This window comes from Bos javanicus, chromosome 28 (genome assembly GCF_032452875.1).
Source record: "Bos javanicus breed banteng chromosome 28, ARS-OSU_banteng_1.0, whole genome shotgun sequence".
Classification (NCBI taxonomy): domain Eukaryota; kingdom Metazoa; phylum Chordata; class Mammalia; order Artiodactyla; family Bovidae; genus Bos; species Bos javanicus.
Window position 1 is genome coordinate 36953525 of NC_083895.1, and position 16312 is coordinate 36969836.

The window sequence follows — 16312 nt, forward strand, 5'->3', positions numbered from 1 at the left end:
GCCCCAAGCATCCAGTATCATGCATCAATCCTGGACTGGCAATTCGTTTCATATATGATATTATACATGTTTCAGTGCCATTCTCCCAAATCAACCCACCCTCTCCCTTTCCCACAGAGTCCAAAAGACTGCTCTATACATCTGTGTCTCTTTTGCTGTCTCCCATACAGGGTTATCATTATCATCTTTCTAAATTCCATATGTATGCCTTAGTATACTGTATTGGTGTTTTTCTTTCTGGCTTACTTCACTCTGTATAATAGGCTCCAGTTTCATCCACCTCATTAGAACTGATTCAAATGAATTCTTTTTAATGGCTGAGTAATACTCCACTGTGTATATGTACCACTGCTTTCTTATCCATTCATCTGCTGATGGACATCTAGGTTGCTTCTATGTCCTGGCTATTATAAACAGTGCTGTGATGAGCATTGGGGTACACGTGTCTCTTTCAATTCTGGTTTCCTCAGTGTGTATGCCCAGCAGTGGGATTGCTGGGTCATATGCAGTTCTATTTCCAGTTTTTTTAAGGAATCTCCCCACTGTTCTCCATAGTGGCTGTACTAGTTTGCATTCCCACCAACAGTGGAAGAGGGTTCCCTTTTCTTCCCACTCTCTCCAGCATTTACTGCTTGTAGACTTTTGGATAGCAGCCATTCTGACTGCCGTGGTTTTGATTTGCATTTCTCTGATACTGAGTGATGTTGAGCATCTTTGAATGTGTTTGTTAGCCATCTGTATGTCTTCTTAAAATTGTGAGAAGGGCTAAGGAGATCAGCCCTGGGATTTCTTTGGAAGGAATGATGCTAAAGCTGAAACTCCAGTACTTTGGCCACCTCATGCGAAGACTTGGCTCATTGGAAAAGACTCGAATGCTGGGAGGGATTGGGGGCAGGAGGAGAAGGGGACGACAGAGGATGAGATGGCTGGATGGCATCACTGACTCGATGGACATGAGTCTGGGTGAACTCCGGGAGTTGGTGGTGGACAGGGAGGCCTGGCGTGCTGTGATTTATGGGGTTGTAAAGAGTCGGACACGACTGAGTGACTGAACTGAACTGAACACCTACCTACCCTACTCAAACTCTCACAGAAAATTGCAGAGAAAGGTAAACTTCCGAACTTATTCGATGAGGCCACCATCACCCTAATACCAAAACCTGACAAAGATCCCACAAAAAAAGAGAACTACAGGCCAATATCACTGATGAACATAGATGCAAAAATCCTTAACAAATTTCTAGCAATCAGAATTCAACAACAAATTCAAAAGATCATACATCATGACCAAGTGGGCTTTATCCCAGGCATGCAAGGATTCTTCAATATCCGCAAATCAATGTAATACACCACATTAACAAATTGAAAAATAAAAGCCATATGATTATCTCAATAGATGCAGAGAAAGCCTTTGACAAAATTCAACATCCATTTATGGTAAAAACTCTCCAGAAACCAGGAATAGAAGGAACATACCTCAACATAATAAAAGCTATATATGACAAAACCACAGCAAACATTATCCTCAATGGTGAAAAATTGAAAGCATTTCCCCTAAAGTCAGGAATAAGACAAGGGTGCCCACTTTCACCATTACTATTCAACATAGTATTGGAAGTTTTGGCCACAGCAATCAGAGCAGAAAAAGAAATAAAAGGAATCCAAATTGGAAAAGAAGAAGTAAAACTCTCACTGTTTGCAGATGACATGATTCTCTACATAGAAAACCCTAAAGACTTCACCAGAAAATTACTAATCAATGAATATACTAAAGTGGCAGAGTATAAAATCATCACACAGAAATCCCTTGCATTCCTGTACACTAATATGAGAAAACTGAGAAATTAAGGAAACAATTCCATTCACCATTGCAACAAAAAGAATAAAATACTTAAGAACATATCTACCTAAAGAAACTAAAGACCTATATATAGAAAACTGTAAAACACTGGTGAAAGAAATCAAAGAGGACACTGATAGATGGAGAAATTTACCATGTTCATGGATCAGAAGAATCAATATAGTGAAAATGAGTATACTTCCCAAAGCAATCTATAGATTCAATGCAATTCCTATCAAGCTACCAACAATATTTTTCACAGAGCTAGAACAAATAATTTCACAATTTGCATGGAAATACAAAAAACCTCGAATAGCCAAAGCAATCTTGAGAAAGAAGAATGGAACTGGAGGAATCAACCTGCCTGACTTCAGGCTCTACTACAAAGCCACAGTCATCAAGACAGTATGGTACTGGCACAAAGACAGAAATATAGATCAATGGAACAAAATAGAAGCCCAGAGATTAATCTACACACCTATGGACACCTTATCTTTGACAAAGGAGGCAAGAATATACAATGGATTAAAGACAATCTCTTTAACAAGTGGTGCTGGGAAAACTGGTCAACCACTTGTAAACGAATGAAACTGGAACACTTTCTAACACCATACACAAAAATAAACTCAAAATGGATTAAAGATCTCAACGTAAGACCAGAAACTATAAAACTCCTAGAGGATATCATAGGCAAAATGCTCTCTGACATACATCACAGCGGGATCCTCTATGACCCACCTCCCAGAATATTGGAAATAAAAGCAAAAATAAACAAATGGGACTAATTAAACTTAAAGCTTCTGCACCACAAAGGAAACTATAAGCAAGGTGAAAAGACAGCCTTCAGAATGGGAAAAAATAATAGCAAATGAAGTAACTGAAAACAACTAATCTCAAAAATACACAAGCAACTCCTGCAGCTCAAATCCAGAAAAAGAAACGATCCAATCAAAAAATGGGCCAAAGAACTAAATAGACATTTCTCCAAAGGAGACATACAGATGGCTAAGATACCCTCTCTTATCACTCTTATTCAACATAGAACTGGAAGTCCCAGCCAGAATATTTAGGCAACACAAAGGAATGAAATGCATCTAAATAAAAAAGAAGTAAATTGTCATTCCTTGCATATAACTTTACATATAGAAAATCCCAAAGACAAACCAAAATTGTTGGAAACAAAGTCAGTAAAACTGAAAAAAAAAATCAACATACAGAAATCAGTATTAGTATATAATGAAAAATGAGATATCTGGAAAGGAAATGAATTAGACCTTTTCAATAGCTTAAAACAATAAAATGCCTAGAAAAAAATTAATCACTTAAGTGAAATATCTGTTCAATGAAAAGTACACAGTTTTGTTGAAAGAAGTCAGAGGCAAAAACAAATGGAAAGACATTCGATGTTTATTGATTGAAAGAGTTAATATTGTGAAAATGGTCATAGATTTAATTATAGAAAATAGATTTATAGATACAGGTCAACACTTAGAGTTTCAATTCCATCCCTTTCAAATTCTAATGGAAATTTTCACAGAAATAGAAACAAAAGTCCCAAATCTGTATGGATCACAAAAGACCCTGAATAGCCAAAATAATTCTGAGGAAGAACAAAGTTGGAGATTTACACCACCTGATTTAAAAATACACCACAAATCAAGAGTAATAATATGGTTCTAGAATAAAAACAAACACAGAGACCAGTAGAACAGAACAAAGAATCCAGAATGAAACCATATAAATATGGTAAAAATGTTTGAGACTGGAGCCAAGAACACCTAATGGGAAAAGGACAGTCTCTTCAGTCAGTGGTATTGAGAAAACTGGATCAAGCTGCAGAACAATCAAACTGGACCACTATCATAAAACAGTCACAAATATTAACTCAAAATCAATCATAAATATAGGGCATGATATCATACTACTCCAGGAAGAAAACAGGGTAGAAGTTCTTCAACATCGATCTTGGTAATGAGCTTTTAGATATGACACCAAAGGCACACACAACAAAAACAAAACACCGTGACTACATCAAATTTAGAAGCCTCTGCACAGCAAAAGGAACAATTAAATGAAATGGCAAGCAACAAGAGAATATTTTTGCAAACCAAGTACAGTGGTTAATATCCAAAACATGTGAAGAACTCATACAACTCAACAGCAATGTGATTTTAAAATGGGCAAAGGGATGAAACAAACATTTTCCAAAGAAAACACATAAATGGTTAACAGGTACATGAAAAGATGCTCAAAGGAACTAATCAGAGAAATACGCATCAAAACCACAATAAACTATCACCTCACACTTTTAAGAATGGCTATCACCAAGAGGACAAGGGATGGCAAGTTTCGACAAGAAGGAAAAGAAAAGTGAACTTGTTGTGTACGCTCTTTGTGGGAATGCAAGTCGGTTCAGCTACTATGGAAAACAACACAGAGATTCTTCAAAAAATTAAACAGATCTACCCAATGGTCTAGCAGTTCCGTTTCTGGGTATACACCAAAAGGAAATGAAAACAGGTTTCTAAAGAGATAGATGCACTCCTATGTTTTTTATAGCATTATTCTTAATAGCTCAGATGTAAAAACAACTAGGTGCCCATCAACAAATGAATGGATAAAGAACATGAGATACACACATTCACACAATGGAATATTATTCAGACATAAGAAGTATATCCTGACATTTGCAACAACACGGATGGATCTTGAGGACATTCGACTAAGTGACATAAGTCAGGCAGAGAAAGACAAATATGTAAGATATGACTTACACGTGGAAATGAAAACCAGCCAAATTCATAAAAACAGAGTCTATGGTTACTAGGAGAATCAGTGGGGGGCAGGGGGAGTTAGAACATATTTTGTAGTGTACAAACTTGCAACAAGTAATAAATATGTCCTAGAGATCAAATACACCACACAGACAACAATATTCTATTGTATGTTAAGATACTAGAATGTAATATTTCATTCACTAAAAAGAAATTAAGTTTTATGATAGAGGTGCTAATTATCACTACCATGGAAATCATATTACAATACACATATGAATCAAATTAATATGTTGTACATTTAGGTTTGGTGGGAGACAGAGACAACAGAAAATGAGATGGTTGTATGGCGTCACTGAAACAACAGACATGAGTTTGAGCAGGCTCCGGGACATGGTGAAGGACAGGGAAGCCTGGCATGCTGCAGTCCGTGGGGTCACAAAGAGTCGGACATGACTGAGAGACTGAACAGCAACAATGTAAATTTATACAGTGCTGTGTGCCAAGTGTATTTCAATCAAAAAAGAAATTGGCATTCCAGAAACTAGAATCCAGATGTGCTTGAATTTCTCTTTCGTTCTCTCTCAGGGTCAAGGTAGAGACAACCTGGGCTAGCACGATTGAATCAATAGTGTATATAAAATATTTTGCTAAGAAATTTTTGCATGTTATATCATAGAATATGAAGGATTACATAATGAATTTTTCTGTATCTTCTACCAATGGAGGAAAACTTGGTTTGGTGCATTCACTGATGGGGAAGGGAACTGTCCTTGTTATTCGCCTCATAGTAGAAAATGAAGTCACATGTGAACACTGTCGAGAATGCAAGCAACAGGGTCAACTTGATGGTACATTGTCCTTGATCACTGCAATCAATGCTACAGAATAATGAACAACAAATAGCATGAGATCTCCAGATTAAAACGACACCGATTTTCCCAGTTTTCAGACCAGGATTTCTTTTTTGTAACATTTCAGATGGGGTTGACATAGGACAGTTAAAGACCAGACCTGTAGAATAATTTTGAATGGAATAGTCCACATAAAAAGGAAATAAAACTTAATGTATCCAGTGATCAAAGAGAGCTAGAAAGAAAACTATTCTAGGAGAAGCCACATTTGGACTACCAACAAATAAAGCAACTTATTAGAGATAAGATTTTTTGCAAATGTTATAGTTCCCAATAGGCTATGGGGGAATTCCCTGGAGATCCAGGGGTTAAAACTCTGTGCTTCCAACACAGGAGGCATGGGTGCCATACCTAGTTGGGGAACTAGGATCTCTCATGCTGCAACCAAAAACAAAACCAATAAGATATGGGTTACAGGGACTTCAGTCTGAGAGCATGTGGGGAAGACGACTTTTTTCTTTTTCTGGGTTTTGTTTTGGCCAGTGTAACTTATGGGATTTCAGTTCCCTGACCAGGGACTGCACCCGGGTCACGGAAGTGAAAGCTGGCAATCCTAACCACTAGGCTACCAGGGAACTCCCAGGAAGACATATTTATCTTGATACCTTTTGGGTGCCCAAGTCAGCATTAACTCAAATCCTAGTAGTTAATGTGCATCCCTTGGAAACACAAGTGGCCACAGGTGGCTGAGTGGTTCCAGGCCCATTTGAATGGATGGTCAAGAAAGAAAGTATATGAAACAATGAAGGATTAGGCTGGTTGGGCATGTTCCTTATTACTTTATCCCTTATCTGGAAAGTACACCTGTGCTGAGGACTGCCTGACTGGTAAGTCCTAAAGTAAATATGGAAACAAAGGCAATATTGGTTCATCAGAATCTTGGGCCAGAGAACCCTGGGAGCACATACAGACCCTGCCCCAAACCCACCCTCCTCTACCCCTCAGAATAACCTCATCATTTGGGTCAGTGCCCTTATCCTTGGTTGGGGTGGAAACACAATTGCCTCTGGTTGAGAAATGTTCTCTAATTTATGAAGATAGTGGTTTGGGGTATATCAGTCTCTGAAACACTCATTGGTATCCAAGAACTTATGATCCTCCTTCAACTGGCTTGCCAGACCTTGTGTTCTTCTGTTCCCCATGGAAGGAGAGGAAATTCAGCCTCATCAGGAGAGTGCCTCTCCTGATACAGCCTTGTAAGAAGTGTGTTGATTAAAGTCTCAGGTGTTTTGAATCTGGACTTGGTGGGAGCCTGTGTCTGACCATATGTCCACTTGTAGTCACATCAAGTGGGCACAGGCGCTGAAGGCATGAAATCAATCCATGTCTGTATCATGGAAGGCATCTGAGCCACAGAAGGTGGTTTTTCATTTGGATCACAGCTCTTAGCAGAGAGGGGAAAGGCTATAAGGGATGCCTATATACCTGAGGACTTAGACTCTGATATAGCCAAACCACTATCTTCATAACTTAGAGAGATAACATTTCTCAACCAGAGGCAATTGTGTTTCCACCACAACCAAGGATAATCCTTAATTGTTTCATGGACTTTCTTTCTTGACCATCCATTCAAATGGGCCTCTGGGAGGCAGATCACTATTTACCCTAGGACTCAAAAAATGGGAGATATTAAGACATCAGCTTTCTGGAAACAGAAAAAAAGAGAGGTAATAGTGTTGAGGAGTCCACCATTTTAACCAACCAATGGAGGAGCCACTGCTAGCCAGCTTAGACGCTTGCCCTGAATTTGTACGTAGTTTGCAAGGACCAGATAAAGGGTATAAATACAACCCCCAAGATTAGGCCCAAGAGATATTGCCCTCTGCCTGACAGATTGGTGGGAAACCGAAATGGATTCTTACTTCTTCTGATGACCATGTCACCGTTTTTTTCTGTCCTAGACATGGCTTTAGAATCAAAGAACTCAGCACACAGAACAGAGCAGAAGTAGGTCTGTGAATGCCCTGGCAGAAGGCTCCAATGCCACCTCCCTGACTGTTCCCTGGGACCCAAGCACCCTGTTCACTGCTGTTGAGCTGTACCTCACAGGCCTGCAAGCCTTGTAGATGCCCTGCCTTGAGACTGAAGACAGAGTGACACAGTGAAAAAGATATCAGTGATTATTCGCCAGGGGATACGACATGTCTGAAGTGGAGGGTCCTAGAGCAACAAGCCACCATGTATGGCAGGCAGGACAGGGCAGCAATCTGTGACACTGGAGGAAGAGAGGCTGCCATTTACAGGGGGAATTGACATCAGGTTGGCTTATCAGTTACCACGGAAACCAGAAGCTAAGGTAGGAGCAAGTGTGTAGGCAGTTTCTAGTTAAGACCTATAATTAAGAGGATAGAATAGTCATGTGAAGAAGGGACTGGTTGAGCAGGGGATATAGAGAGAACAAAGGGAACAGCTATCTTGAATGGGCTGCTAATCCCCTAAATAACCTGCCCGACCCCCACAATATCTGATCCCCCCCTTCTTTGATATCCCTGGGGTCAGGTATATCAAGGTGCACTGCAAACAGATTCCATACATAAAATACACACCACAGCACTAGAGAGTGCTGAGAGTCCAGAAGATGGGCTAAGTTTGGAGCCAGGCATTAATTGGGTCAATTTTTCATGGAATTCCAGAGGAAGACAATAAAGGCATCTCGCTGTGGACCCAACAATCAGACTCATTTAGTAGTGAGGTTACTATTGTTGCCCTGTCTGCAAACAGATTCCCTCTGCTCGGACTAGAGATGAAATATAAGATGTTTATCAGGCTCAATGCAGGGAAAATCATGACCATTAAGAAAATCCAAGCAGCAGCACCATTCTGACATAATGCCACCCCTGTCTATGGTTTTTGTCTGGGCTGCAGTATCATTATGCAACCTCAGTCCCCATAGCCAGTATCAAATACTGGAGAGGGTGTGACAGACCACAGTGTTAATATAATGGTGCCTTTCTCCATAAGGAGGCCTGGTGTAATTATCTTAGGTGGCGCCAGATGAAATCTGTAAATCCCCTTCTGGTACTAATACTAACCCCCACAGGGCTGCAAACCTAAAACATGGGGGATTCCCTACTAGTCCCAGGGCCATTAACAATATCTTCCCTGCAGGGTAGATCCTGTGGCAAGGACAAAAGTGAGTTATTCTCCTGACCATTGGCTGGCAATGACCTTGGGTGGTTAATCATTGAACTCAGATGGTGCTGACTTGTTCCTTTGGTTTACACGATGTAGGTCCTGGAGTGATTGCTCCTGGAATATTTAGTTACAAGTTTGTGGGACTGAAGTTAGCCTACTGGTTCACAGGTTGAGACAGTGGGTTTCCTGTATAAGTTGTTTTTTAAGTAGTCCACTCATCCTTCAATTAGCCTGGCAGTGGTAGGGCTGTAGGGCAGGTGGAATCTCCAGCGTATGGCATTTTTATCAGTCCATTTCTGAACTTCATGGCTGCTAAAGTGGGGGTGTTTTGTGTGTGCGTGTAGCCCAAGGCTACTCTTATTATTTCAGCATTTCCACAGGTTCCAAATGAATGGTTCAGGGTGACTGGCCCCATCCAATTCCCAATCCTGCCCCTAAGTTTATGTCCTAAAGCCTTTGTCTGTAATTTTTTAGAGGTGGTGGGTCAGGGGTATGTTTGTACTTTGTAAAAAGCAATAAAGTCAGAAAGACTCTTGTGTTTTGCCTGTATCACAAGCCCTCCCCATGCAGTCAGGTGAACCAAAAGCACAAGGCTGCTACTTTTAAACTGGAAAGAGACTGAGGTTAGCAGGATGTCATCAGTATAATGGAAGAGAGAAATATCTCTTACAGTAGTCAGATTCCACAGAAACCTGCATGCTAGTGGACAGCCACTCCAGGACTAACCCCATAATTTTTCCTTCCCCATCTGTATTCATCAACATTTTGGCCCTCATGGGGCTTTCAGCAGCCTTCTGGCTGACTCACCAATTGTTGGGCTGCAACACACAGGCCTGCACACTTGTAGATGCCCAGCCTGAGACCAAAGAAAGGGCTGAGAGATAGCGGGAGAGACGGCCACCGCTTATCAGACAAACACCCAAAGAGGAAGGGCCCTGGAGCAACAACATGCCATGTCCAGCAGGCAGCAGGAGACACACTGTGGCAATCTCCAGTCTTTGAGGGAGGAACCTACCATTTATAGGGGTATTGACATCAGGTTGGCTCATCAGTACCAGGAAAACCAGCAGCTGGGCAGCAAGCATGCAGACAGTTACTATTAAGCCCTGTAATTAAGAGGTTTGGATGGTCATGTGAGTGAACCAGGGACTGGTCTAGCAGGGGGATGAACAGAGAATAAGAGGAAGCCATCTTGAGTGGCCTGACCCTGCATGGGCCCACTGATCTGGGAGCTTCAACAGTAATGTGCACAAGCATCTGGAAAAATACCGGAGGCTACACAGCTTAGCGCTGAGGCAAGTGCAGCGAATGAAGTCCACCAGGAACTACAGATGTAGCTGGGACTGCAGTATGGCACCAGTGATTAGCCTCTAGAGAAACTGTGCAGTCATTCAGGATTCTGTCTGGGAAGAGAGGGTGGCCCAGTGATCCTCTGTGTGAAAGCCATTGTGATCACCATTTAAAATCTGATTCTTCTCACCTGTGTTGGTGGAATTGAGAAGCGCAAAGGGTATCACTGAACCAGGAGTGTCTGGGTTTGATCATAAATAGAACTGGCCTCTCTCGGAATGTGAAGTCACACAAAGGAAAGACCATATTCTGTGCTATAATTGGGTCCAAGGGCATGAATGATGTATTTGACAGTCTAGGAGGCAGGAGTTAATAGAAGCCAACTTGCAAGAAGAGATGAAGTATGCTGCTGCTGCTAAGTCGCTTCAGTCATGTCCGACTTTGTGCGACCTCATAGACAGCAGACCACCAGGCCCACCACTGGGATTCTCCAGGCAAGAACACTCAAGTGGGTTGCCATTTCCTTCTCCAATGCATGAAAGTGAAAAGTGAAAGTGAAGTTGCTCGGTCGTGTCCGACTCCTAGCAACCCCATGGACTGTAGCCTACCAGGCTCCTCCATCCATGGGATTTTCCAGGCAAGAGTATTGGAGTGGGTTGCCATTTCCTTCTCCTGAGATGAAGTATAGGACTCCTGAAATGAAAGTCACCATATATAAGGAGAGTTTGTCTAGTCACCAGGATAAGACTTGACAATTAGGATTTGTGGGGAGAGGAGAGCAAGGGTTCAGTTCAATTTCCATGCTGATCGATCTCTCAGTGGTGTGTGAGCATCCTAGAATAAAGTGGGATGGGTGTTATTTATAGAATAGAGAAGAGCTCAAGCTTTAGGGGTCCAGGTCCTGAGCTACAGGATCTTGCTTCAAAAATTGCAATATAGAAAAGAGAAGACCTTTCCCTACATTTGAGGAAAGCTGACGTCATAGATTCCATAACATACAAGGAGCATCAAAGCCCAGGAGCAGGTCAGCACATCCAATGAGATGGCGAAAAGGGAGGCTGGAAACCTGGGGTTGCTGATGTGGAGACCTAAGGGAAGGGTTGATGGAAGAAATAAGTCACAGGGAACTACAGGCAAGCAGAGATGCCAACAACTAGCCCACAGTCACCAGGAATGAGAGTTGCCCTGTGATGGTTACAACAGTGTATCAGCAGCTTGGGGATCCGAACTGGCCACTAGGGCCACATCATGGAGAAACACTGTTTAGTGGAGAGATTAGGGCAATCAAATTAAGGGAGGATGGCCCCAATACTTTGGCCACCTGATGCGAAGAACTAACTCATTTGAAAAGACCCTGATGCTGGAAAAGATTGAAGGTGGGAGGAAAATGGGATGACAGAGGATGAGATGGTTGAATGCATAACTGACTCAATGGAATGATTTTGAGTAAGGTCCGGGAATTGGTGATGGACAAGGAAGCCTGGCTTGCTGCAGTCCATGGGGTCCAAGAGTTGGACACGACTTGAGCAACTGAACTGAACTGAGGGAAGCCTGGCATGCTGAAGTCCACGGGGTCACAAAGAGTCAGACACAACTTAACCACTGAACAACAACAATCCTATAAAAGGCAAGTAGGGGGCTGTCCTAGATGCAGCAGAAAGCAAAAACGTGACCCCTGTTGGGTGGCAGCTCCCCCAGACACTGCCCCCCACAGGCTGTTGCCTCAGCAGCCCCTCTACCTGCCCCACTCCTGCTCAGACCTGCCAAGCAGCTCCCAGGTCTTTGCTAGTATCTGAGCAGTCATGTTGAGATGAGAAGGAAGAGAAATGGGCACAGCGGGTGCTGTTTCTTGGACTCTGTAGAGGCAGGCTGCTTTTGCAAGAGCTCTAGATGATTGTGCAACTTGCTGGTCTTCCCTGGACCTTGGATTCCTGGACATCCGTGAAACACAGACGCTGGTGCTGCCACTAAACTCTCAGGGCTGCAGTGAGGAACCCATGAGATCCTGGGCTGAGGGTGCTCTTTGAACTCTAATGTGTGTTTTGAGCCATGAACATCAGCGGCAAATGTCCAGAACCCAGGTGGGGGCGATTTGGCTGAGTCAACAAGCCAAAATTTGTCAATCTTTTCTCTGGAAACTGGTACTGGGACCTCAGGTTACAGCACAGGTATAAATACTCAATATTGGCTGAGGAACTTCAATTTGTGTGGAGGTTCTGAAACCCTAGAGGACGCAACTGTGAGTGTCTCTGTCCTAGCCTCTCAACTTGCTTTCCTGTGTCCAGTGAGTATCTTCCTGCCTGAATGGGCGCTTTATCCTACTGGTGCTGAGGAAGGCAGGGTCTGTACAGCTGTTCCAGTCTAGGAGGGTGAGTGCTGAAGGTGGGGCACAAGGTAGTAATGGATGCTCTGCACTGTGTTCCTTTTGTTTGGTGGGAGATGTGTTTCCTGGGCTGGGAGAAGGGGAGAGCTGGATGTGACATCCAACCAGATCTCTGATGCCATTGTCCCCATGGAAAATGCAATTCATCATCTTCTTGGAAGGAGGCACTTCTCTGTCCAGAAAGCCCCTTCCCTCCCACTACCTCAGCCTGCTTGGCAACACTGGGTCCTTTGCACAGGTCCCTTGGGCTTTCTTCCAGGTCTCTGCAACTCCCATGATTATTTTCCATGCTCTAAACATTACAGTTTCTCTTTGAGAGAAGAAAGAAGCCCAACACCGGGAGTGACCCACCTCCTGCACCCTGATCTCACTTAGCTCCTGAGTCCCTTTCTGATGGTAACCAGAAGCTCTTTTGGACATTGGTTTTCCTCCTCTGAAGCCAGCTTCCCCCTGATGGCACCTGTCTCACACGTCCTCTCTTCCATGAGGCCCCTGTCCCAAGTCCTCTTAGGAGATCTGGGCAGGAATCTAGGTGTACCAGGAAGTTTCCTAGTGGAGCCCCGGAATGACAAATCCTGGAAAATAAGCAGTCATGCACCTTTCTGTGCTCAGGACAGACCTTACCAAGCATTATCCCTCTGGCTTTCTTTACAGATAGCACTGCAGACTCCAGTACTAGCCTGTCCAGAGCAGCAAGTGAGAGGAAACAAGCCAGCATTGTAAGAGGTAAAGCAACCGACTTACTGGTAAAAAAGGGATAAAGAGGCCCAGAGAGGGAAGGGTCCCACTCGAGGGCCCTCAGTGAGTCCCTCCTGGTGTGACAATGGCCTCAGTGAGGCATTCTACATCCTGGCCAAAGTGCCCCTGACAGGGATGACAAGCCCAAAAGGGATGACACAGGCCATCTGAGAGTAGGTTCATGCTGCTGGCAGACCAGGTCAGAGGCCCAGCTGTCCACACATGTCCTCCCTGGCCAGACCTTATCCTAACTTTCCCTAAACTGCTTTTGGAGCCCTGCTACTCTTGGCCCCAGAAGATGGGAGAGGAGATGGGGGAAGGGCTTCTCCTGACCTCCAGGAGCTGGGCCAGCCCTAAGCCTCATCCTTGGACCAAGAGCACCCCCTCTTTCTGTTCCTCTGCCTAGGACATGCTTCTCCTCCCTCTCTCCATGCTGCTCCTGCTCACACAGCCCTGGAGATCCCTGGGAGCAGAAATGACAATCTTTTCTCAGAAAATACTGGCCAGTGCCTGTACCCTGGTTATGTGTAGCCCCCTGGAGGGTGGCTTGCCTCGTCATGATGGACAAGATGGGAGAGAAGGTCCCCATGGAGAGAAGGGGGATCCAGGTAGAGCTGGGACCATGGGCTTTCCCTGATGGGAAGGGGTGGGCACTGGAATTGTAACCAACCCCAAAACTCTGAATCTTCTGCTGTGCAAACCTTGAAGATGGTCTTCCTAAGAGGGGAGGTTCCCCCCAGATTTTCAGTCCACCTAAAACATGGCTTTACTGGTTGGCAAAGACTGGCTTGCTCAAGTCCCCAGCTCCATAACCACCTGTCCTGATTCCTCCCTTGGATCTTCTGACCCTAACCACCCCAAGAATGTACAAACAATCAGCGGGCGACTGGTATTTGGAGTCCCCTGCTCCAGAACTCATTGGGCTTACCAAGTGGTGCTAGTGGTAGAAACCTGACTCCCAAAGAAGGAGATGTAAGAGATGCAGTTTTGATCCCTGGGTCAGAAAGATCCCCTGGAGGAGGGCATAGCAACCCTCTCCTGTATTCTTGCTTGGAGAATCCTGTGGACACAGGAGCCTGGCGGGCTTTGGGCCACTGGGTTGCACACAACTGAAGTGACTTAGTACACTCATGTGGGAGACATAGGAGATGTGGGTTTTATCCCATGGTTCGGACAATCCCCTCAATAGAAAATGGCAACTCACTCTGTTATTGCCTGGAGAATATCATGGACAGAGGAATCTGTCAGGAATCCACAAAGAGTCAGATGTGACTGAGTACACACACTCCTAAACTTAACTGTTGTTCATTTATATTAAATGTTGCCTCTGCAGAATGTTAAATAGTTTTGAACTGATGACAGTGTTGTAAGTTTCAGTTTAATCATCTGTAGATGAGAATAATATCAACCACACAGTGACAAAGAATTGAGCCAAGGCTTCATTTTTTTAGTGGGTCTTCAAGATAAAGCTTTATCCTTCTGCTGTCCCAACCAGCTGAATTCTCCTGAGGTTTCCAAATGTATTGATTATTAAAGGAATTTTCTGGAAACACTGCCCCACAGGAGAATATCTGGTTTTTACTGGCAAGAAGTGAGAATTTGATGAACCAGCGACAAGGACGAGGGGACCACCATGGCCCTTGGCCAGGGTGATGGGGGATCAACTGAGGTCTTTTATCTTTCTGGAGTTTGTATTTGATTGGAGAGGAAAGAAATGAACAACACTAAAGCTGAAAAGAACACATAACATCCCCAGGATTTGTAGGGTAAGAGACAAGTATCTTATCTATCTGTCTTTTAGAAAGTGGCTCCCAACATGAATTGGCTGGGGCTAGAGAAGGCCTCTAGAAGTGATCTCAGAGGAGGGGTGGTATTTAAGATGCCAGCTCTCTCTAGCTCCCCGAGGGGCCCTAAATTGAAAAATATCCCTTCTTCTACCTCCCTGCTCTCATGGCCGCCATGGTTTATGCACAAGGATGGGCAACCTCGAATTCTCCCTTCTAAGGAGTGACTTGCTTCCAAGGTACCTGCTGCCCTCCCCAGCCAAGGTGGAGCCCAGGAGAGGCTCAGCCAGGGACCAGGTGTCTCTGCCTGAGCACAGTGCACCAGGGGGTCTGGGATGCGGGGCCCATCCTCTGGGCTCCCATTGATTACCTAGCGAGAACTGGAGCTAAGAGCAGGACCCAATGTCCCGCACAGAGGCTCTCACCACCCATCAAATACCCCAGTCTCCCTCCACCAGCACATTCTTGGCCCAGGCAAGCCTGGCCCTTCTTACCCTGGGGGAGTGGTTTCCATATCTGAAATGTCACCTCTCCTCTCCAGGGCTCTGGATCCTCTTCAGCCTTGAAGTCGTGTTTCCTATGAGTACGTGTGTGTCCATGGGTTGGGGGTGCAGAGATGGGACGAGGGACATCTCATAAGCTGTTTTCTTCACTCATTACCTCATAGTTTAAACTTCAGTGACAAATTCCTTGCAGACCAGGACCTGGTGCTGACATTTACTTCCTGCTCAGTGCTAGGCAGAAAGCCATGTTCCACAGAGAGATTCCAGTGAACACAGAGATGAAATAATGAGGAAATGAACAAATAAGTGAATGAACAAGTTAATAGTAACTGACAGATTTCTTTTGTTGTCTTTTTGCACATGAATGCTTACTCACAACAGTCAAAAGATGGAAACAACCCAAGTGTCTATCAACATTTATCCACAGTGAATGAATAAAAAAAATGTATTGTATTCATACTATAGAACATTTCTCAGCCATAGCCCAGAACGAAGTACTGAGATGTGCTACAAATTGGATGAGATTCAAGAATGTCACTCCTAGTTTAAAGAGGCCGACTCAAAGGGTCGTATATTGTATGTATTTATATAACATATCCAGAATAGCTAACAGAGACAGGCAGCTGCATAGAGGTAGCCAGGGCTTAGGAGGAGGCAGGGAGGGAGTATGGGTATTAGGTTTTCTTTGGGATTAATGAAATAGTCTTGAACTACAGAGTAGTGGTAGTTGTACAATTATGTCAATGTTCTAAATGCCACTGATTTGTATACTTTAAATGATTAATTACAGGTAATTCCTGGAGGTCCAGTGGTTAGGATTCGGTGTTCTCACTGCCAAGCCTCAGGTTCAATCCCTGATTGGGAAACTGAGATACTGCAAGTACATCACAGTAAAAAAAAAAAAAAAAAAAAAAAGTTATTTTATATTATGTTAATTTCATCTCAGTGAAA

The 16312-nt window shown here is 43.7% G+C and overlaps 1 pseudogene; it reads left to right on the top strand.

Annotated features, from left to right (window-relative positions):
• The first annotated feature begins 12106 nt into the window (after window positions 1-12106).
• Window positions 12107-16312, top strand: part of LOC133240515 (conglutinin-like) — a 42311-nt pseudogene continuing 38105 nt past the window's right edge.